General features: G+C 42.8%; 1 non-coding gene across 1 annotated transcript; it reads left to right on the top strand.

The window, feature by feature from the left end:
- Positions 1-4,662: 4,662 nt before the first annotated feature.
- Positions 4,663-4,849, top strand: LOC130295996 (U2 spliceosomal RNA). Its single transcript, XR_008849091.1, has one exon. It is a non-coding gene; the product is annotated as a U2 spliceosomal RNA (small nuclear RNA).
- Positions 4,850-7,210: the final 2,361 nt, after the last annotated feature.

Raw genomic sequence — 7,210 nt, forward strand, 5'->3', positions numbered from 1 at the left:
TTAGTCAAAATACCATTGGAGGCTGAGTATGAAGTCAGCCTCCAGGGTCTATTGTTGGTGTATAGGAATGAATGGGCTAGATCTATAATATTGAGATTTTTTGCCCATTGAATTCAATGGCCCATTGTGGTCTATGGAGATCCTGTGTCAAATGAAGTAGGAAGCTAAACAGCAGGGTACTGGAAGTCAGCCTCCAGGGTCTATTTTTGGTGGATAGGAATGAATGGGCTAGATCTAAAACATTATTTTATTTTATTTTTTTTATTTTGCCCATTGTGGTCTATGGAGATCTTTTGTCAAACGGGGTAGAAAGCTAAACATCAGGGTGCTGTTAGTAATGTGTAGGTTAGACCCTGGTGTGGGTTCAATTACAGTGTTCAAATGATCTTCAAGTGTAGCTTGTTGATATGCTTACCGGCGTTATTTCATGTATTGTTGCAGCTGTTTCCTCCTCACTGTCACTTTCCGTCTCCTGTTGAATACTATAATCTTCCTATTTAAAAAAAAAAAAAAGTGAATTAATATAATAATAAGTATTTAAAAAAAAAAAATATATATATATATATATATATATATATATATATATAAATAATAAAGAATATTAATTACCTCATCAGAAGATTCTTCAGGATTATATTCTTCATCCCTTTCCTCCTCTGCAGCGTATGAATATCCAGTTGCCTTTAGTAAATATATTAATAGAGTATGTAATAGCCTAAAGCAAAATTCTCCATTACTTGGTTTTGGTCTTGTTGAGATAACATGTTAGTGGCTATCATCCTTTTTCAGTACAATAATCAATTATACAAGGTTTAATAATACTCTGCACATTGTATTTATAGCGACAGCAAGCTAGGGCTGCTCAATATCATATTTTGAGCCTGCATGCTATGCACGCTCAGCTAAGCAAACTCATTATCATGTATTGAGTGTGCATGTTATGCACACTCAGCTATGCAGGCTCATTATCATGTACTGACTGTGCAGGCTATGCACGCTCAACATCAGGTATTGATCAGATAAGCACGCTAATTATTATGTATTGAGTGTGCATGCTATGCACTCTCATTATGATGTATTGAGCCTGCATGCTATGCACGCTCATTATAATGTATTGAGTGTGTAGGATATACATGTTCAATATCATGTATTGAGCATGCATGCTATGCACACTCATATATTAACGTTCATTATTATGTATTGAGTATGCATCCTATGGATGCTCAATGTAATATATTGAACATGCATGCTACACACTTTCATTATGATGTATTGAGCCTGCATGCTATGCATGCTCATTATCATGTATTGAGTGTTTATGCCATGCACGCTCAATATCATGTATTGATTGTGCATGCTTTGCACGCTCAATATCATGTATTGACTGTGGATGCTATGCATGCTCAATAACATGTATTGAGCATGCATGCTATGCACGCTCATATATTCACATTCATTATCATGTATTGAGTGTGTATGCTATGCATGCTCAATATCATGTATTGACTGTGCATGCTATGCACGCTCATATATTCATGTTCATTATTATATATTGAGCATCCATGCTATGCACTCTCATTATGATGTATTGAGCCAGTATGCTATGCATGCTCAATATCATTTTTGAGTGTGTATGCTATGCATGCTCAATATCATTTATTGAAAATGTATGCTATGCACGCTCAAAATATTCACGTTAATTATGTATTGAGTGTGCATGCTATGCATGCAAAATATCATTTATTGAGCATGCATGCTACACACTTTCATTACGATGTATTGAGCCTGCATGCTATGCATGCTCATTATCATGTATTGAGTGTTTATGCCATGCACGCTCAATATCATGCATTGATTGTGCATGCTATGCATGCTCAATATCATGTATTGACTGTGGATGCTATGCATGCTCAATAACATGTATTGAGCATGCATGCTATGCACGATCATATATTCACGTTCATTATCATGTATTGAGTGTGTATGCTATGCATGCTCAATATAATGTATTGAGCATGCATGCTATGCACACTCATATATTAACGTTCATTATTATGTATTGAGTATGCATCCTATGGATACTCAATGTATGCTACACATACATGCTACACACTTTCATTACAATGTATTGAGCCTGCATGCTATGCACGCTCATTATCATGTATTGAGTGTGTATGCTATGCATGCTCAATATCATATACTTACTGTGCATGCTATGCATGCTCAATATCATGTATTCAACATGCAGGCTATGCATGCTCAAAATATTAATGTTTATTATTATGTATTGAGTGTGCATGCTATGGATGCTCAATATCAGGTATTGAGCATGCATGCTATGCACTCTCATTATCATGTTTTGAGCCTGCATGCTATGCACGCTCATTATCATATATTGAGTGTGGATGGTATGCACGGTAAATTTCTGATTTTGGACTCATTTGGGACTTTGGATCACTATCTATATTGTAGTGCTGCGGTTTTATTGAGTAACACCGGATCACTCCAGTATAGATGGTGAGCAAAAAAAGCACATTTATTCCATTGGGGGGAGGTTATGGTGTTATGTGCAATACAGTCTAGATGGTGATATAAATTGTGAATTCATTCCATCAATAAATATGCACAATTTTTGAATGGAATAAAATCTTTTTTTTTAATCACCACCTATCCTGAATTGCTGAGGTGTTCCTAATGCAATAAAATATGCAATCAGTGAGCACATGTACACGATAAAACCGCAGCAATGCAGTATAGGTCAGTGGTCCCAAAACTGTGGCCCTCCAGATGTTGCAAAACTACAATTCCCAGCATGCCTGGACAGCCGTTGGCTGTCCAGGCATGCTGGGAGTTGTAGTTTTGCAACATCTGGAGGGCCACAGTTTGGGGATCACTGGTATAGATGGTGGAAAAAAAAGAGATTTTATTCCATTACAAAAATGATGCATCATTTTTGAATGGGATAAAATCACTATTATTGACACCATTTATAATGCACTGCTGGCTGCAGCCATTCATTTGGGAGTGCAGCTTTATATGAAAAAATAAATAAATAAATTCACAAAGCTGCAATCCCCAATGAATGGCTGCAGCCAGCAGTGCATTATAAATGGTGTCAATAATGGAGATTTTATCCCATTCAAAAATTATGCATCATTTTTGATTGGGATAAAATCACTATTATTCACACCATTTATAATGCACTGCGGTCTGCAGTCATTCATTGGGGATTGCAGCTTTGTGAAATTTTATTTTTATTGTTTTGGGCATATAATCAATTGTACTACCCACTATTTTGATATTATAAATTCCCTTAGGGCACAGTACAGCAGCTCCGTTCTCAGACTCTCCTCCTCTCTGAATGGTACGTGCAAAACTAAACAGAAAGGAGGAGACTCAGAGGCTGCCGTCCCTCCCAGCCTGTATGCGCGCCTGTATGCGCGCTCCCGACATTGAGCGCAGAATACAGCAAGATGGGCGGAAGTGGTGGCCGGCGAGGCTTCAGATGACGTCACGCCGGCCCGCCCGCCGACTTCCTGCAATCGTGAGACTGCTCAACTCTGAGCTACCGAAGAGGAGTGGAAAAAGGTATTGTTCTAATGTTTTAAGAGGATAAAAAAAACAGGGATAGATGTAGACAGTGTGAGGGAAAGATGGGGAGGGGGAATATGGACATTTTAGTTGAGGATAGCTACTCTTTAAGAGCACATACCTCAGCTCTTCAATAAAATATTTTTTTTTATATATCTATATATATATATATATATATATATATATATATATACCGTATTTATCGGCGTATAACACGCACTTTTTAGGCTAAAATTTTTAGCCTAAAGTCTATGTGCGTGTTATACGCCGATACACCCCCAGGAAAGGCAGGGGGAGAGAGGCCGTCGCTGCCCGCTTCTCTCCCCCTGCCTTTCCTGGGGTCTAGAGCCCTGCTGCCGGCCCTTCTCACCCCCTGGCTATCGGCGCCGCTGCCCGTTTTGTCCCCCTGACTATCGGTGCCGGCGCCGATAGCCAGGGGGAGAGAAGCGGCGCCGACAGCCAGGGGGAGAGAAGGGGCAGCAGCACCCATTGCCGGCGCCGCTGCCCCGTTGTCTCCCCCCATCCCCGGTGGCATAATTACCTGTTGCTATGCGCTGCACGGCGCGGCGCACTGACGTCATGCGCCGCACCGTGCATAGCAACGACGCAGGGGACGCGCGCCGGAGGCCTGCAGCAGCGCGGACCCGACCCAGGTAATTATGCCACCGGGGATGGGGGGAGGCAACGGGGCAGCGGCGCCGGCAATGGGTGCCGCTGCCCCTTCTCTCCCCCTGGCTGTCGGCGCCGATAACCAGGGGGTGAGAAGGGCCGGCAGCAGCGCTCTATACCCCAGGAAAGGCAGGGGGAGAGAAGCGGGCAGCGACGGCCTCTCTCCCCCTGCCTTTCCTGGGGGTTTATCGGGGTATACACGCGCACACACGCACCCTCATTTTACCATGGATATTTGGGTAAAAAACTTTTTTTACCCAAATATCCTTGGTAAAATGAGGGTGCGTGTTATAGGCCGGTGCGTGGTATACCCCGATAAATACGGTATATATATATATATAGATAGATAGATAAAAAAAAGTCAGTTCTGTTATGGTGAATATATTTATTGTGTGATTGACAATTGATTGGTAATAAAGGTTTTTTCAATCAAAAATCTGTTCTTATCAGTTTAATATCTGATACGTCCCCTATCTGGGGACCATAAATTAAATGGATTTTTGAGAATGGGAGCCGATTTGGAAACTTGCTTCCGTCGCCCAATGCATTGACCCGATATGGCAGTATCTTCGGGTACAGTGCACCACCCCATTCCAGTGTTAAAAAAGACAGATTCTTATTTAATCCTCTGTGGGTGCTGCTGCAGCTGTTGCCTGCCTTGTCATGTCAGTCAGACTGGCTGCAGAAGGTGCCGCTGCTGTCCAGACCCAGTACTGCTGAATGGCCTCCTTAATTGGATAAGCTCATCGTATCCTCACAAAAAAAAAAAGAGTTCCACAATTAGAGACCACAATAATGAGTTGCACTGACTGGTTTATGAACGTCTATCCATTTGGCGTTTTACTGACCATGTTTGCACACTGATTGATGTCATAAAAACTAAAAAAATAATAATAATACTAATCTAGCACACCTGTGCAGGTTTGACATGACATGATACGTAGCTGTCTTGCAGGTGGTGCTGAATCCTGTTAAATGATGTGAGGGTCTCATGGTTATTCACAAGGGTGCGTCATTGCTGTTGCTTGACCATGCATTGGTTCTGTGGTCAGTGAATGATAAAAACAAAATTTGCCATCCATTGATTGATGAGAAATCAGCCATGAGGCATTTGTTTTTAGAAACTGCTGCTCACAACCAATGTTGCAATGGAGTGTCTCCATCTGCTGGTGGTATTGGATAAGCATTAGTGCTATGATGGGGTCTGAAGAAGAAGAAGAAGATGGAAAAAAAATAATAAAAAAAAGAAAGAAAGAGAGAGAGACTGACTGAGTGAGTGGGTAAGAGAGAGAGTGAGTGAGTGATTGAGTGAGTAATTGAGTGAGTGAGAGAGAGAACAAATGAATTAAAGTGAGTGAGTGTGTGAGTGAGAATGAATGAAAGTCTGAATGACAGAAAGAAAAAAGTATGAAGAAAGAAGTATGAAGAAAATAAAATGTATATGGAGTTGCAAACATGAGTGCAATCTACAAAGCTGTTGAGGCTGGTCCTCATGGGAGGATTGTTGCACCCAGGACCTTTAGTTCTATTAAATGTCATTCAATGCCACTGCCAGGTGTAAACAGCAGAAGAACCAGAAGCACCAACAGCACGACCATGGGTTGTCAGATTACCCTGATTCAGCAAAGAGTCCAAAAGGATGCAGGTGAATACTGTTTATTTTCAGTTTCTCGTTACAGTTGGTTTGATTCCGTGTCCGGACAGCCAGGGAGGTGGCTGCAGGCAACAAAGGTAGGCGTGTTGTTTTCATATGCAGATCTTAACCCCTTAAGGATGGAGGGCGTGCCCATACGCCCCCGTTTCAAAGTCCTTAAGGACTGAGGGTGTATGGATACGCCCGTGGGAATTTCGGTCCCCACCGCTAGCCGTCGGGGACCAGACCGAGATGCCTGCTGAAATCTTTCAGCAGGCATCCTGTGAAAATGCCTAGGAGGGTCCTAAGAACCCCCCATGTCGGCCATGGCGGCAAATCGACGTTTGTGGCAATTCCGGGCTGATCGGGTCTCTGATGACCCGATTGCCCGGAAAATAGGGATGAAAGGATTTGTCAGTGACAGCCCCAATCCTCCTAAGGGATAGGAGCGAGGTGGCAGTGGTGCCATCCCCCCCTATCCCCTGCCATTAGTAATGATTACTGACCAATGGCAGATAAAGGCGGAGGGGTTACCATGGAAATTCCCCGCTCTGCCCGCCCCTGGATGTCAGGCAGAGAGGGGGGGGGAGAAGATGGTGGCGGTACCTGGGGGTTTGCCCCCCCCTCCATGCGAATGTACAGGGTACATTCACAAGGGGCGGGGGTTTACGGTTAGTCTCTCGCTGCAAGCTAGAGATGCAGGAAATTTTCTGCTGCAGCTCAAACTCCCAGCAGGAAACTCGCTGTAATCCCCCGGCAGTCTGAATGTACCCTAAAAACACTACCTATAAACATACCCCTACACAGTCCCCCCCCCCCCCCCCCAATAAAAATGAGAAACCTCTGGTATGGCACGGTTTCTAAAACGTAGTCTCCAGCTGTTGCAAAACAACAACTCCCAGTATTGCCAGACAGCCATTGACTGTCCAGGCATGCTGGGAGTTTTGCAACAGCTGGAGGCACTCTGTTTGCGAAATACTGCCGTAGGGTAATTTTGGTATCCAAGGCAAGTCTAACTCTTGCATCCGTAATTTAGGCCTTAAATGCGCATGGCGCTCTCTCACTTTACCGTACTCGGTAAAAATTGCCCAACAAATTTTGGGGGGCTTTTTCTCCTTTTACCTTTTACAGCGGTTCTGACATAAACGCACAAAAATAAATACCCACATGTGACCCCATTTTGGAAACTACACCCCTCATGGAATGTAAGAATGGGTATAGTGAGCTTTAACACCCCACAGGTGTTTGACAAATTTTCATTAAAATTTGGACGTGAAAATGAAAAATTTTATTTTCTTCACTAAAATGCTGGTGTTA

Source organism: Hyla sarda, chromosome 11 (genome assembly GCF_029499605.1).
Source record: "Hyla sarda isolate aHylSar1 chromosome 11, aHylSar1.hap1, whole genome shotgun sequence".
In the NCBI taxonomy this organism is placed as follows: domain Eukaryota; kingdom Metazoa; phylum Chordata; class Amphibia; order Anura; family Hylidae; genus Hyla; species Hyla sarda.